Genomic DNA, 15,437 nt, shown 5'->3' with positions numbered 1-15,437 from the left:
TTTTTTCAGCTAAAGGGCCTCCTCAGAGAGTCCTCTGTGTTCTCCTTCCGCATCAAGTCATGGGCTGTGTCCTTCCACCCTGGTGTGACTGGAGAAGAGACCCAGTTGCCACTGCAGCCAGAGAGATTCCTCAGGGTCCCTGTTGCCTTCTACTACTCAGATCAATGTTGGTTTTTTGTTTTTTTTTTTCAGCTAAAGGTCCTCCTCAAAGAGTCCTCTGTGTCTTCCTTCCGCATCGAATCATGGGCTGTGTCCTTCCACCCTGCTGTGACTGGAGAAGAGACCCAGTTGCCACTACAGCAAGAAAGATTCCTCAGGGTTCCTGTTGCCTTCTGCTACTCAGATCAATGTTGGTTTTTGGTTTTTTTTTTTTCAGCTAAAGGGCCTCCTCCAAGAGTCCTCTGTGTTCTCCTTCCTCATCAAGTCGTGGGCTGTGTCCTTCCACCCTGCTGTGGCTGCAGAAGAGACCCAGTTGCCTCGATCCCTTTTTCTCCCTGAGCAGGTAAGTGACTGTCACAATTACACTTGCCAAGCCTCCTGGGAGGCTGCCAGATGAAACTGTGCTCCAGAGACCTGACTGTGTAATTTGCAACACGCAATTTGTGTCGCATCATACCCTGCTGGAGCTTGAGTTTCCTGGAGTGCCCAAAATACATCTACGAATAGATCATGTCATGTCAGAAGTGAAATGGAAGGTGATAGTAATTGTGGGCTATATAATTAGAAAGCAAGAATCAGAATATCTAACTAATGGCAACACCTGGAATACCTGGACAAAAAGCTAGGCAAAAGTCAGCCTGAAATCCAGGGATGCCTACATACAGCTGTTTCTAACCCCTCTAAAAGAAAAAAAAAAGCAGAGATTGTTGCAAATTATGCTTTGATCACACTTCTGCTGGTGTAAACCACATAGAAATTAAGTATGAGACAATAACCTGACTTTTCGAGAAGGTCACAACCACTGAAATGTACAAAGGTGCACACAGGTTTTTCTCAAGGTAGGCATCTGCCTATAAAATCATGGAGAATCCAAGTTTAATAAAGGTTGCTTGATGTTAAGGAGCCTAGAAGTCTGTCAGAAGTACAGGGGAGGAGGAGGAGGGAGAAGCAGCTTTAGAGCTGTGTAAAAACAAAGCCTTTCTTCTCTCCTTTTGAATATTTCTGCTGTGCCCTGATTGAACATAGGATAAAAAGCCACTGTCTTGAGATTTGGGGAAAACAAAAGATTCCTGTTTCCACTATTACATTGAAAGGTTCTTTACTGCATGAAAGGTTGTCCCTTCTAAACTTCCTCAGACTTGTGGCTTGGGTTTCAGGGGAACACAGCTGCTGGTACCACAAAATCTATTATCCATAGGATGTGGTATCTTGGAGTAGTCCATGTGGTCAGGAACATTAGCTCTCTGTTCCTTACATCAATCTTACATTCTGTCTTGGGTGAAACACTCTGAGAAGGAGGTTTTGGCTTCCAGAGGTCCTGTGGTAGCATGGAAGGCTGGTATGTTTTAACCAAACTCTCTGTTATAACATTTTAAGAGTGACAGAGCCATGGCTTGAGGTGTTGTGCTGAGGCAGGCAGTCATCAGTATGAGCAGTGGGCTCTTCCAGAATCAGGCCCTAAGATTTGTTGCTGCTTTTAAGCTGATGTTTCTCTCTGTTATCTGGATTGTCAAAAACACCCCTAGCATCCATTAGAGCTTGCCATGAAATTGTTTGAAAAAACAAAACAAAAAAACCCAACACAAAACAAACCACACCTTCCAGAAAGCATCCTTCTGTCAAAAATACAGAATGTTTCATGGAAGTGTGTGTTGGTTTCAGTGTGAATTTCTTAGCCAGGGCTTAATGCAGAAGTGATTTGTAGTGCACATCTGCTTACCTGCCTGCCTCCCCCCTGTTCTCTCAGAGGTGTTCTGTTCTGTTAAAGGTTCACCATTCTCTGATCCAAAGAATTACACTGTGGGCCAGTGGTTAAATCCCTGGTATCCACCCCAAGGGACAGAGGCCATAGTCCCAATGGGGAGAAAGGCAGAGTAATGAATTTAAACTCAGCTTTTCCACTTCTAAGCAAGGAAGTACTTGTAGGAGAGCTGCTATTCAGTGCCCAGATGTCCACATCTGTCAACATGCAGACCTTCCAAGTGTCTTGTCTTGGAAAGCTCAGCCATCAAAGAAAGGCATCTTACCAAGTATCCCAGTCTGAGTGGCATCCTGCCCCCAAAACCTGGTTGCTCTTCCTGCATGATGAAGTGGATGGAACTATTTGAACATTAAGTTGCTTGTGGTTTGGGAGTGGAAATGAAGAGCTGCTGGCTTGCAAGTTGGGGTGGTTGAAGCTGTGGATGAACTAATATGCCAGATTTCCTATGGTAACTCTACATAGCAGAAATGACCCAGTTTGGGGAGCACAGTACAAAGACATTTTCTTTGTTTACAAGTAATTTCTCAGTAGCAACTGCATGACTTTGAGCCCAGTGATCTAAAATTTTTATTTAATCACACAAGAAAAAGATCCACAGGGTGAATGTGTTCCAACTAACGCCCCCCCCCTCCACAATAATCTATTAGTATATCATTAAAATAGTTCAGACTAAATTGGTAATAATATTGCAGTGAAAGGCTAGTTTGTGAAGGTGGCAGTTTGCTCCCACGTGCAATAAAAAGCATTTCACATGCATGAAAAAATAGTGCACCAAATTTCAGGCTATAAATAAGGCCGTTGTAAAACAGAAACGCTTAGGAACAGCAGCAAAATTCAGCCCACCAAGCAGGGATCAGAAATTTATACCCTCGTTACTGGTAATTACAGTCACATTCTTTAGTGAAACCCTATTCCCAGCCAACACATAAAAGTGTCCTGATGCATTACCTGCTTTAGAGGGAAGCCACCCACCCCCAGCACATGGGTGCCAGGCAGTGGATCTGCAGCTCCCTGGCCACGTTAGCACATGGAGCTCTGCCTGGGCTGCTCTAAATGTATCTGTCTACCTTTTAAGCAAAGTAGCTGAAAGCCCCTGAGGGTGTTCTTAGGAAATGTAAATTCACTGACTTGGAGACCTCAGCAGAAAATCGTTGCTTTTAGTGGATGGCAGTTTAACTCTCTCCTTTCCCTAAAAGAGAGGAAGGAGAAATGCAACCCCATGGCTGGGTTTGCTTACATTCAGTGTTTGTCTTCTTCCTTCTGTTTGTTTTTTGTTTGTTTGTTTGTTTATTTGACAAAAGTGGCTTGCTCATCTGTAAAAGCAGGTTTTTTCTTGGTTTTGTGGGGTTTTTTTAAACTTTTTAATTTTTTTTTTTTTTTTTTTTTGGTCAGAAATAAGCAATGAATTATTGATGCCCTTGTGACAGATCAATCTCAACCTGCCAATAGTTCATATTTGATACTTCCTCTATTTAAGTGAAGAAGGAATTGTGAGGAAAGATAAGCTTTCTTTTCAATTCAAATTGACACCTCCTGCCAAAACTGTTAATATGCCTCAGGAAAAAAAAAAAAAAAAAAAAGAGCACACACATGGAATTTTAAATTCACTAGCAGTCTTCTTGTGAGTGAGTTGCTAGTATTTTGGCAAAATTGCAGAAATCACATTGCTTTTTCTTTGAATGGCACACACAAATTTCATTAGTGTATCTTCAAAAGTCCAGCTAAGTAAATTCTGACACACAGAATGGTTTGGTTTGCAAGGAACCTCAAAGATAGATCATCCAGTTCCAACCCCCCTGTGTGGAGATTGTACTGAACCAGACCTTGCAAGTCAGTGGTGTTGTCAGGAGATGTTGGCTGGTGGGCCTGACAGAACAAGCTAGCAGAAAATGTTAAGAATGCACAAAATAAAAAAGTTGCTTTTGTGCCAGATCAGAGATGTCTGTGGAAGCTGAGGAGACCTTCCTCATGATGCTTATGCAAAGGGGACAGGTCACAGGCATCCTGTCCTCAGGGCTGTGTATGAACTGTTGCAGAAATCATAAGGGTAGAGAAAGGGTTCTGTCCTTCTTATCCCCTGGGCAATAGGTAAGAGAAAAGCCACCTGAGCCCTCCAGGTACATCATGGATTCTTCCTGATGTGCAGTAAACTCTTTATTTCTTTGGTCTTCCCTGAATTAATCACAGCTGGTTTCTCAACCCAAGCAAACTCTTATGGCAACTTGCTTCTCTCTCCTACAAATTAATGCAAGAAAGTGCTATTTAATTTATTTATTTTTTTACCTAGTCACATTTCAGTTTAGAACTAGATGGCATAAGCAAAAGGTACATCATTAACTGGGGGAATCTGTTAATGCCTGTAATCACTAAATGGGTACAGGGCTGCTTCTTGTATCACCATCACAGAACAATGCATGGTGTTTGCTAACTGCTCTTCACTTCTAAATACTGCCTGTTACTCACTCGTTAATTGCTGCCACAGTTTGCAAGAATTACTCTATAATTAATTGGCCTCTAAAACACACCACTGTGTCTCTCTCACATTTGGGAAGTGCTACTCAACATCCTATTTTCCATACAAGTTTTTCACACAAGCTTTGCTGGAGCTCTTTGAAGGTATCAGCTTGGCAGATAAAAACAAGGCTCAGAAACGGTTACAAGAATTGAGGGAGTGTGAAAAGTTTTAGAAGCAATGAAATATCAGTATTAAATGTAAAATTCATGTGGCATTCCTACATCATGAAATCCTTCCTACCAAACTATAAACCAGGCAATAATGTAAAAAAGTTTGAATGCAGACTACTTTATAATTTATGTAGTAATTCAGGAATTGGTTCAAGTCTTGGAGAGATTAATTGCTTTGAATCCCTTTGAACAATATGACTGACATAATGGCATAAATAACAACCTGCAGAAACCCAGCTCCCTTCACTAGCATGGATCCCAAGGTAAAGAAAGCATCAGTTGTGGAAATGAAGCCACCATTTCAGGTACCAATGCCAGCTATATTATAGGTCCAGTTTTCCCCACTGCCCCTGGTGAGGGAAATTCAGTGTCACAGATAACTGGACCTGTCTCTGTTAGGAGAAAAGTATCTTCTCTATGGAGAGAGAGAGAGAGAGGAGCAGGCAAAGATGTAATTATTTATGTGGCATGTAGCTCTTTATGACCTTTAATACCTGAATCCACTGGAAGGGGAGTAGGACAGTTCCCACTTCATTACATTTCTCCCTTCCCAACTCTGCCCAGGTTCCTCTGGGTGATTGTAAAGCAAGAGATCACACAACAGCCTGGAAGCAAAGCAGTATTGTGCACTGTTAATCCACACCCACTATCCAGCCAAAATAAATAAAATAAAAGCTCTTAGTGCATTACACTAATGCAAAGCCCAAGATAATACTGAGGAGGTTCTCCCAGGAGCCAGAATGCCTCTTTGGCTGAGGCTGTGAGTGCTGATGAGCAGAGCATGACCAAGCAGGCTAAGGAAGAAATGTCAGAGACAGAAAGGGAGACAGAATAAAAGTTTCCTACAGGCCAGAGGATGGTGTCACCCCATCTGTCAGAACCACAGAGTAATGAGGAAATGGATGCAAGCTACACCAGGGGAGGTTTAGGCTGGGTATTAGGAAACATTTTTTCTCTGAAAGGGTTGTCAGACATTGGAATAGTCTGCCCAGGGCAGTGGTGGAGTCACCAACCCTGGGGGTATTTAAATAGTGTGTGGACCTGGTCCTTAGGGACATGGCTTAGTGGTGACCTTAGAGTGTTGGTCAAAGGTTGGACTGGATGAGCTTGAGTGTCTCTTCCTAAAACATTCTGTGATTGTGTGGGAATGGCATCCATGATCTCTGCAAGTACCACCTCACCCAATCAAAACTAAATGGCTTTTTGTTTTTTTCTGTACCTCTCTCCCTAAAAATCCCACCACAGATCTTTCAAACTGCTCCTCTTTGGGTTTGGTGAGACCAGATGGCAAGTTGAGAGCTTTGCTTTTCTACTCAGCCCTTTTGGTTTCATGACATCTGCCCCTCTGTTTGGTCTGGTTTGGCTCTGCACTGAAGCCACACTCAGGAGAACAAAACCTTCCCAGGCATGGATCTCTACAGCACATGGTGAGGAGGGCTGCAAAGTGCTGCTGTGTAAATGAGCTCCTAAGATGTGTAGTAGACACAGTCATGGCTTTTTATTGGAGAAAATTATTTTGATCTATTTATTTATTTAAAAAACAGGGGGTGGTTTGGGAGATGGAGGAGATCAGCATTGTGGAGGCTCCATTTTGTGGTAGGTGAAGATGGATGGAGTTTGATGTGCTTTGGGTGGCTTGATAAGAGTTGCAGATTAATAGGTTTTTGTAAAATGAAATAGTTACCATAGCTAGCATGGCATCTGCTTTCTGGGCTCAGAAGGTCTAAATAAGTACTGGAACTGGAAGAACAACCTGTAAAAGTGGCCTCCCAGAACAAAGTGATACACATTATGCAGTTAAACATAGTGAAAGACTGTATGGCTGCATGTTCATGCTCCTGGTAAATACATTAGTGGGCTTTGACCTCCAGGGTTGCCAGGCCAGCTTCCACTTCTGTTAAATCAGATAATTTTTTTTTTTTTTTTGATGAATCTGCAGTGGATGTGGCAGGTTGTTGAGCATTACACTGAGCTAAACCTACTGAGACAAGCAGCTGTGGATCATCTAAGCTGAAGAGCATTGGTAATTAAGCTTTGGTGGCAGTATTTGGTAAAAGAGAGTTAAATTACCTTAACTTGGCTGAAACAACTGCTAATGTGGGGTATTGGATGCAACTCAGAGGAGAGTAGGGACATAAACAAATGTGAAGGAAGTCAGTGTAGGATTAAATAAGAAAATGGTTGAAGTGTATGTTTAGCCTAGGAGTGAATTTTTGCATAGTAACAGAAATTTTACTAGCTATCTGGTGACTGTATCACTGCATGTGAACATGGTTGATTAGAAACCAGTGGCCAAGAGTGATCCAGAGCACAAGAGAGAATACAGAAATGTACTGAGGAATGCAGAATTGACTCTCCCATATTAATACCATGACAGCAAATACAGCCAAGCTATCAAGATAGTAGAAAGACTTTCTAGCTCTAATACAAATCCCCAAATTGTTTTGGCACTGAAGTGAGAATTGCACAGGCAGATGCATAGGGTGACTCTGAACATGATAGGAACACAAATATCTGCTTCTGCTGGAACATAGAAACACTACCCTTAGCACTAAATGGGAAAAACATGATTTGGGGAGACATCAGTAAAAAAGTGAAGTGTTGTCAGGTGAGAAAATGAGGTCAAAGTAAAAGAAATGCACTTTCTTCTAATGTTTAAGGAGGCAGAACCAAAGCTGAGTTTCAAACTGGCAGGAAAAAATTGAGGGAGATAAAATGATGCAAGAATCTGGCTGAGACTGCAGCTAAATCAAAGAGGTAGGAATTAATGATCTACCCTGAGGTATAATACACATGGCATAGTTTAGGTGGCCCAGCAGAAGCAGCAAATCAAGCTTAGTGAGAGGTTTGGAAAAAGGAAAGCAGAAAATAGAAAAAGAAAAAAAAAAGAAAAAGGGAAAAAAAGGTCAATTTATTGCAGAGGGAGAAAAGTTTATAATAAATGGGAAGCAAGGAATAATGCAAAGTGAAGATGTGGGATTAGTTAGATGTATTGTTTTCTTCTAAAGCAATATGACTGCACACTAATACAGCTCCTAGATATGGAAAATGTAGCAGGGCTTTGGGGGAAGAGTTTTATTGCATTACCAAAGTCTGGTGCTCAGCCCAGACCTCGAGGTAAAACACTGCAATTGTCACCCTGCCCCCACCAAAATGACACCAGAGTTAGACCAGCTGATACACTGTGCTTTTCTACCAGCACACAAACATCTGAACCTAAAGCTTTAGCTGTCTGATTGTCTGTTACAGACAGCACCCTAAACCATGCAGTAATGTTACATGATCCTCTTTGCCCTTAACGTGTGTGGCACTTGAGGACAAAAATGAGTTTGAGTGGCAAGGTAAACTGTTCCCTTCAGGAGTTCCCTATAGGGAAAAAATTCCCTATTCCCTTTAGGAAGAAATTCTTTCCTGTGAGGGTGCTGAGCCCCTGGCCCAGGTTTCCCAGGGAAGCTGTGGCTGCCCCATCCCTGGCAGTGTCCAAGGTTGGATGGGGCTTGGAGCAACCTGGGCTGGTGGGAGGGGTCCCTGCCCATGCAGGGGGTTGGAACTGGGTGAGCTTTAAGGTCCCTTCCAACCCAACCCATTCCATGATTCACTGGTGTTGATGCTGTTGTCACTGTATGTTGATGCTGTTAGAGCATTCCCAGTGCTGCCATGTCCTGTTTGATCTGCCTGACTTCACCTCAGGTGTTTGAAAGGAATGGACATAGGCAAGGGGGGAAACATGGAACAAGAGGCTTTAATTGAGATGGGAATCAGACTGAAGGGAAAATGCACGTTCAAGTTGTTGGTGCTTTTTACAAATCATAGGAACAGAGTCATCTAGGCTCTCTCCCTATGGCAAATTCAAACAAAATAAAACTAGAATTGAGAGAAGTGTCCTTTTGAGATGGGAGCAGTATGTGATCAGTGTTATGCTTGTGTTTTCCATACTCTATCAAGATGTGTATCCACATTTCCCTGGGTCATAGCCAGCCACAGCCAGGGGACAGAGAGTTTCCTAATGAAATGGAAGCATTATGATATCTCACTTTTATCACTTACTGAGCCAGCAGACATCCCTGCTCAGTAGGTCTATTTCAGAGCCTACCAGATAAATCCTCTTGGGTAAAGAGCACTAAAGGAGTTAAGTGGTATGAGAGACATATGTGTATGTGCAGATCTTTGTGTATTCTGAGGCTCTTCCTTACAATATAAAAAAACTTTTAAAATAGACACCATGTGTACAAAATGATCTCTAGAAATTAATTACTGGGCATTCTTTAATAGTACCTCTCATGGCAATTCCTCTTCCACGACAGGCACTACAAGGAATGGTAGAAACTTGGCTGCCTTTGACTTAAATGTGCTTAAACCTCCCAGCAATGCAAGAGGTAATGCTTTTTTCCTGCTAACAACACACATGCAGTACCAGGCACTTCTGTTTGGAGGGATCTGAATACATTATCCTTAACAAAGAGAGAAAAGGTGAGAGTTTCAGCCCTTTTGCTCCTTTACATCAGATAAAAAGGAAAAAAGAAATTAAATCCCATCTTCAGCACCCTGTATCTGTCTGGCAGAGATAGCTGGAGGCACAGCAGGGGCCAGCTGTGTCATGAAACTTACTGAAGAGCTGGTATACAGGCTGGACCAGAGTAATTGCAATATTAATTAGTAACCATTCATTTTTTTATTCATCTTGGTGGCAAGATTTACTCTGAGGGGCATGTCAACAGGTGTTTGGTGGAGGAAGAAAGTAAGACTTGCACCCTGCAGATACTGAAGACAGGTAATGCTTGAAGAAAACACCAAAGCTTGGTTGGTAACTGAGGAGAGATGGTTTTATTTGTTTTTATTTTATTGTACATAAACCAGATGTAACAAAAGTAGCTAAAACTACTTGGTTTCACAGATACATCATTGTGTGTAGTTGCTGTGAACATGTCTGTAATACTCAGACCTTCTCCAGTCTTCCCCTTATCATTGCTTCCCACCCTTGATAATTGTATTTTTTCTTACATTAAGTTGGATGTAAGCCTGGTCAGTATTTGAGGTGTGAGTTTTGATCTTTGGATCAGCCTTGGGTTATGCTTTGGGAACCTGTGTTTTCCCTGCACTCTGTCTTACAGTATCTGATGCTCTGGCCTCCTCACTGAGAATGGATCATTGGAGCACTCTGGGTTGGACTCATCTTGTCTGATTTTCCCTTTTGACACATAAATCTGAGTCGAGGGAAATGGATAAGAATCTTTAAAATGCTTTTCAGACCTATCTGTGACCTGTACTCTAAAGAGGATTATTTTATTGACAGCTCAGCTCTGGTCTGCCACAGGACCACAGTGCAAGCAGCTGGCCACTGCACATATGTAAATGTAGATATGTGTATGCATGTACTCATTCTGAATCCTACCCTGGGAAGCAAAAATCATTTGGAAACTTCCAGTGGTTTGTTAGGAAAAATGAATGGGTTTGTTCAGTGGGATCAAACCCAGAAGAAGGTGAAACAAAGTGATGGTGCTGAAGTGATTGCTGGGGGGTGGGGTGGCCAAAAAAGAAAATCAGCCAAAGGGGAACTGGGGACTCAATTCTGGAGGCTTAGCAGAGGCATATTTAAGCATGGGGTGCAAATATTATCTGTAGACTCATATATCCCACTGGAACAAGCAGGATGCAGAGAGAGATTTGAAATATGAAAGATGAGTAACCCTAAAATCCCTAAATATAAAAAGACATTTATCATTGCTGCAGCAGGAAGTGAACCACAGTAATTCAGGTAGAATCATACACAGTGATGAATTTCATCTGGTGGGAAAATGTTGGGAGCTTAATACTCCAGTCAGTGTGTGAAAACAGACATTCCTTGAAGGTCCATTTCTTTTTTCATCCTCTGCAGGTCTGCTGCAAGTCCCTTGTTTTACAGTCACAACGTGGCAGGGATGGGAAGCTGAAGTGTTCCTGGTTCCTTGAACTTTCTTCTTTGTCCACAATGTGCAGTGGTGGGATTTACCAGCTGAGATGCTTCAGACAGAAGGAGGGGAGCAACAAAAAGGTAATTCTGAAGCTGACTTCACCCAGAGAAAAAGGCTAAAGAGCTCCAGTCTTGAAAGTCAAAATATTTAGAGGCATTCCCAAAGGATACTGATTCAGAATGGGACTAATGCACCATTTAACCTACAAGCTTATGTGAGACTTAAATGATAACACAGTAGAAACTCTCTCTGAAGATACACAAAGCTCTGAAACTTGCAATGTGAATTGAAAGGTACATGAAGACATTCCTATTTTTGAGATAAACATATTATTGGTGTTTTCTGTGCCTTGCTTTTTAAAGATGCAAAATCAATACCTTCTTTAGGCCACTGTTTATTCAGTCATAGTAGTGCTTGTACAATAACAGAGACATTTAAGGAATCATAACACCTGCAATTTGTCTTGAAGTACTGAAAGAAAATAATGTATTGTTAAACAAAATTATCAGTGTCTGAGGTCTTTGACAACTGTAAAAACAACACCCTTTCACAGGGAGCACTATTAAATAATTTTTAATTTGCAGTAATGGTGGGGTTCAGGTTCCCTAACAATCCTGTGAAAACAGCCACAAAAATATTGAGAGAACATTTATTTTGTGGCAGTACTAATCCTAGGTGACAGACAGTGTTCTCAAGGCTTTTTTTGCTGACAAAGAAAACAATAATACATCCTCATAAATAGCTGTATAATGACTGCAATCTGCAGAACCCAAAGTCATTTAAAAAACACACCAAACATTCAGATAATGCAGTCTTCACTCTTTCTGAAAGATTCCTTAGCATGACTTTTGCATTTTGATTCAGCCAGATGCCAACAAATTTGGGGGAATCTATTCTTTAAAATCTGAGAGCAAATTACAAGCAGAAGCCAGCAGCAAAATAACAAAAGTGCAGTTTGCTATAAGTTGAGAAATAATTACCAGACCCCTTCTGCATCTTTACTTTCTCCATGGTTTTGGGTTTTTTTCTGCTGGAGGGCAGGACCATCATTCCCATGCAGATGCCAGGGCACAGCTCCTTACTCTGGACAGGGCTTGGTTCAGCACTGGGGACTGGGGATCCTCACCATCTTAATATGCCAACCAGCACTCCTTGGGACTGGCATAGCCTCTGGATTAATCTCAAAAAGCATCATTTGGCCCTCAGGACATCAAATACTGCTGACCTCTCATAAGTCTGCCCCACGTCTTGTGAGCAGGGACAAGAAATAAACATCATGCTCAAATTAGCATTCTTCTGGGTCACGACCCCATTAGAACTGGCATAAACAAAAGCAAGAAGCAGTTCTTTCCTCTTCCCACCTCCCAGGTTCCTCCTAGGATGGTTGTGGCCATAAAACAAAGATGATTAAAAAGGACTTTGGTATTAATGATTGAGTGTGTGTTACAGTAACCAGATAATGGCTGTATCAGCTTTCATTAGAAGTCTCAAGAAACCCATCTTTGCCGTGCATGATAAGCTAATTTCTTCTAAATACTTTGACAGCATTGATGATTAAAGCCTTAAAGTTCACTTTATCTATAAGGCAATTGGTTTTTTGGTCAGTTTATTGCTGTGTGTAACAGCAAACCTGAATATGAAATGAGCTTGAGAGGTGTTAAGGAAAACTCTGCAGCCTGAGTAATGTCGACCCTAAAGTATTTTAATAGATTTTATCTACTATATACATAAATAAATATATATATATACTTAGAGTCCACCTATAAAAGAACTAACCTCAGTTAATCTCAGTTTTCAGCCAAAATGTCTTGGGTCACTAAGTACCAAGAGTAATAAAATAATAACATCAATTACCAAAGGCATTTCTGTCATCCTGCTTGGAAGGCTCTGCAACTTGGAATCAAGTGGATCCAGTGGAGCTGGGATAACAGGCAGAATTCCAAGACCAAAGGTATAGTGGTTCTTGTTTCAATTGCTTGGTAGCATCTCCTGTCTGTTTATGGCATGTTTTAACAAGCTCTCTGTACTCAGGGCCTTGCTGCTTTTCTTCTGCAGATTCAGGGTAAAGCAGGTGGTGTGTCTGCTCTGAGGGGCTAAAATTACCCCCAGAAAGGGCTGCTGTAAAGTAACCATCATTCAGAGCACGTAGGAAGGTGTGCAGGGAATGGGCTGGCAGGCCAGCATGTGAGGGAGAGGTGAGAGGGCTTCCTCTGGGGGCTCATCTAGGCAGCACAGCACCAGCTACCATAATAACAACTCTCTGCCTGGCAGGAGAGAGCAGCTTAAAATATTGGTGTGACTGGAGGTTTGGACAGGGCTGCACATGCGTGAGGAAGGGCAGCTGTCTGCTTGAAGCATGAAAGTTTGCTCCTCTGGTGCCTTCTGTGTTTTGTTCTACCCTGATTTCCCTGCTAAAGCCTCACAATACAGCTTATCCACATTTCTTCCAGTGCTCTTACCAGCTTGCTTTTCAATGTGCTCGTTCTTGTCCTTCCCCAGCCCACTGTCTCACATCTTGTCACTGTTCCTGGGGTGTGATCACAGAATGACAGGTTTGTCACAGTTGGAAAAGACCCCTAAGATCACAGAGTCCAACATGATGTATTCTTTTGACCACCCTAGAGCATCATTTCCCTTTCCCAGCATCCTCTTGCTTGAACATCTGGAGCCACAGCTCTAAGTAGGTGAATACTGAAAAGCACTCAGGGAACTGGGCTCATGAACTGATGGGAATTGGTATTACCTAAACCTCAGGAGTTGCCTTTTCTGTGAGACAATACCTTCTCCTGCCTTACAAAGGAGGGGTTTAGTTGCAGTCACCCAGATGACTGCATCTTTTAAACCCCCTGAGATGTGGAGCAGCCAGCTGGCCTCCACACCCTTATTCATCTGGAATACCTCTGAAATCAGACAGAGAAACATTCTGGGGATATCAATGGAGGATCTGCAGTACTTCTCTGGGATCAGCCTTGAGTCCTGTGCAGCATGCAGACTCCTGGGTTTATGCCTTCTGACAGTAATGCTGACAGCTGATTAACATGACCCCAGGGGACAGTAAGGGAAATGACCACCTACTGCCTGCTGGTGCTTACTGCAAGTCAAAATGAGGGTCTGTGGAAGGATAAGAGTGCTTCTGGTACAGAGTCTGTCCTTGAGTCATGATTGATTGTCATTCTTCCCAATAAAGCCTTAACCATAAATAATAGTACTGTGTGAAATCAAGTATGTGAAAAACACAGGCTTAGTCCAGATGAGCCTGAATCTTTAGCAATGAAAATGGGAGAACAGATGAGGGGAGCAGAGCATTTACAAACCTGGATGGTAAACTGTACATGTACCTTCTGTCAGTGTGTGAGAACTGTAATAGTTACAGAATCTCTGGCTCTTTCAGTGAGAGAGTGACCAAAGCTGTGCAACATCACAACAGAAAAGACTTCACTCTAGAGAAGAATCTCTCAGAATTCCCTCCTATAGAAATCACCTGAAGGAGATACAACTTTTTTTTTTTTTTTTTTTTTATAATGAGGTAGTAAAAAAAGTTTGTTTTACTTACTGTTTTGGTATCAATGCTCTTTACCAGTCTAGTAGAATCTGAAAAAGCTTTCTGTGGGTATCCTGGGAATCCCAGAGCCAAAGTTTGGGCTCTTGGTAGTGGTATGAGCCTCTCAAAGAAGGAACTTTTAGTCCAAAGTGGTGAAACTTGACAAACCAAGAAATATATGAAGACAGAGCCTGAAAGAAAACCTGTCAGGTGTCCTGAACTAGCAGCAGTGATACAAACCTGGTTTGTGGGGGACATGCAAACCCTGGGAGAACAAATGCACCTTGTGAGTAGCTGCTCAGCATCTGCAGGGTAAAAGCTACTGTAGCTCCTCTCCATGAAAGGGCAGGTTTGTAAGGACCAGAAAGAAATGAAACTATGGCACTGGAGAATTGTTCATGGAGAGGCATCTAGAGATACTGAGGTGGTCTGAACAAACCCAGGGGTTCTTACTGTCCAGATCTTTGGACCTGCATTGCAGAGCTCTTGCCAGCACCGAGGGCATGAGGATCACTGTGGGTTTTCTTTTCCTTAGGCACTGCCTGGCAGTGTCCCACTGAAGGCAGAGCTGTGATGCTGGCTTGTGTCAGTCATGGATTGGACTGGATTGGATTGGGAGTCAGCATGGTTGGAGACCAGGAACCTGGAGTCCTGCCTAGGAAGCAGCAGGAAAGCACCAGACCCAAAGCAATGGGAATATGTAAGGTATGACAACCTTAAAAGAAAAATTGCTCTGCTGCATTGTTTTAGTAAATATTTGGAGGTGTCTGTAAGGAGGATAATCACTGCATTTGCATCCTAACAAAAGGAAGGAGAGCAGTTTTCAATGATACTGGATGATAAGCAAAGCATTCTAATGGATGGCTTTAACCTTATTTTTGTGGGCAAATTACACATTACAGCAGTTCTCAGGTGTCTTTTCTTGCAGTACACAAAACCAGTTTGTGACTGGTCTTTTTCTTTAGTCATACAAGAAGTCCAGAGTAGCTGGCAAGCAGCACAGGGGGCATCTACAGAGGAGGAGGAGAGGTACATAGCACTGCTGGTAGTCAGAGGGGTGCAGTGCAGCTCAGAAGGGCTGGGTTTGGTAATCATGGCATTGCAAAAAGGCAGCTTGCAGGTTAGATTGGAGCCCAGGTCCCAGAGACCCCATGGGATAATTTGTAGCTGAAAGGATGTTAAAAAGTTACGAGGGATTCCAGGGAGGAGGAGTGAAGTGGCTGTGCATGGTGTGTAAGATGTTACATGTTTCTTGCACTAACGAAACGTTAAAAAAAAAAGAACTTGGTTGGGAAACTGAGAAATGTCTTCAGTTTACCTTCTGTCTGAGGGGGCTGGA

The 15,437-nt window shown here is 42.4% G+C and overlaps 1 long non-coding RNA gene across 1 annotated transcript; it reads left to right on the top strand.

Moving 5' to 3' along the window:
• Window positions 1-379: 379 nt before the first annotated feature.
• On the top strand, window positions 380-12,503 carry LOC139795680 (uncharacterized). The gene is made up of 3 exons (XR_011725642.1): window positions 380-502; window positions 10,482-10,637; window positions 12,349-12,503. It is a non-coding gene; the product is annotated as an uncharacterized lncRNA (long non-coding RNA).
• The last annotated feature ends 2,934 nt before the right edge of the window (window positions 12,504-15,437 follow it).

Source organism: Heliangelus exortis, chromosome 4 (assembly GCF_036169615.1).
Source record: "Heliangelus exortis chromosome 4, bHelExo1.hap1, whole genome shotgun sequence".
Lineage (NCBI taxonomy): Eukaryota > Metazoa > Chordata > Aves > Apodiformes > Trochilidae > Heliangelus > Heliangelus exortis.
This window is presented reverse-complemented; position numbering and strand designations above follow the sequence as displayed.